The sequence below is a fragment of the Electrona antarctica genome (genome assembly GCF_951216825.1).
Source record: "Electrona antarctica genome assembly, chromosome: 18".
Lineage (NCBI taxonomy): Eukaryota > Metazoa > Chordata > Actinopteri > Myctophiformes > Myctophidae > Electrona > Electrona antarctica.
This window is the reverse complement of record NC_136799.1, coordinates 10,243,456-10,245,172: the sequence shown is the minus strand read 5'-3', so window position 1 is coordinate 10,245,172 and position 1,717 is coordinate 10,243,456.

Sequence of the window (1,717 nt, the reverse complement as noted above, 5' to 3'; positions counted from 1 at the left end):
AGCTCAATTAGAGATAGCTGGGAACCAAATGGACCCTTCTGGGTCTGTAACTCAGAGAGTGTACAATTTAACGGGTCCATTTGGTTCCATTTGTACACTCTCAGAGTTAAATTAACAGTGGTTTTACCATATAAATTGGGGTCCCAGAGATAGAAATGCCATTAAATCGGGGGTCCATAGCATAATGCGTGTCAAACTGGGGGTCCATGAAATAAATATGTTTCGGAATCACTGCTAGAGCCGTAAAAATCCTCCCTTATCGGGGTCACTGCGGCATATGTTTTCTAATGGGGGGTCCGTGGCCTAATAAATGTTGATTTGGGGGTCCTTGACATGAAAAAGTTTGGGAACCACTGTTCTACAGCCGGGCACGGGTCTAGTGTGTAAAAAGCTCCAACAGTATAGTTGTTGGATCTTGGAACAGAGCTGACGATCCACCACCAATCTGAGCATCACCTGTCCCAGCCCCCCCACCCTCTGGTGCCTCGCCTCCCGAGTGTCCTGCTTTGGGCCCAAGGCGTTTTTCTTAAAACAAATATATAAAGTGTTCAAATGAGGCTTGAGTGGCCTGAATGCCACAGCTAGGAATAATGGCACCGTGGCCTGTGGCATTGCTCCAGGATCTAAACTGTGGTGTTGGGCAGAAACCTTGTATCTCCATATTTCATCCTATTTCTTTTTTTTTTTTTTTTTTTCATAAATGAATGCTGTATTTCGTACAAGCTTACATGCATTGAATCTTTGAGCTTGTAAATGTGCTATTTATTTACGTTTTGAAACTAAACCCAATAAAAGGGTTTTTAAAAATGCATTTATTTAACTAATGAAAAAGTAACAATCGCGTGTGTTGTGAATAACTACATAATAATAATAATAGCTCAAATTTATATAGCGCTTTTCTAAATACCCAAATCGCTTTACATAGGAACACTAGGAACAGACTTTAATAAGAAAAAAACAAAGCAAAACATAACAGATACAACAACAGTACAGGGTTAAAAAGATAAACGAGGGAAGGGGGGGACATCCTATCCAGACCTCAGCTGGGGAAAGCTATCCTGAAGAGGTGGGTTTTGAGTGAGGTTTTGAATGAGAGGAGAGAGGGAGCAGCTCTGAGATGGTTGGGGAGTTCATTCCAGAGGTTGGGGGCCGAAACATAGAAGGCCCTGTCCCCCCAGGTGCGGTACTTGGCCTTGCGGACCTTCAGGAGGTTGGCTTCACTGGACCTGAGGGAGCGGAGGGGGACATATGGTTCGAGAAGATCGGAGAGGTAGGGGGGAGCCAGGTTATTGAGAGCTTTGTAGGTGGTGAGCAGGATTTTGTAGTGAATTCTTTGTTTGACGGGAAGCCAGTGTAGGTCGTGGAGGACGGGTGTAATGTAGTCTCTGGAGCGTGTACTGGTGAGCAGGCGGGCAGCGGAGTTTTGCACGTGTTGTAGTTTGTTGAGGACTTTGGAGGTGGTGCCATTGAGTATACTGTTGCAGTAGTCATGCAGTAGATGTGATGAATGCGTGGATGAGGGTTTCGGCAGCAGGGAAAGACAGAGAGGGCAGGTGGAAGAAGGCGGTTTTGATGATCCATATTGGATCCATATTGCAAAAGAAAGTTAAAGGTTTTGGACATACTGGGTTTCTGCCGGACAGCGACGGACCGCACACTGTGTTCTCCCACCTCGCGCTCCCCAAGAAGCCACGTGGATGGACTCAGCTTGAGATAA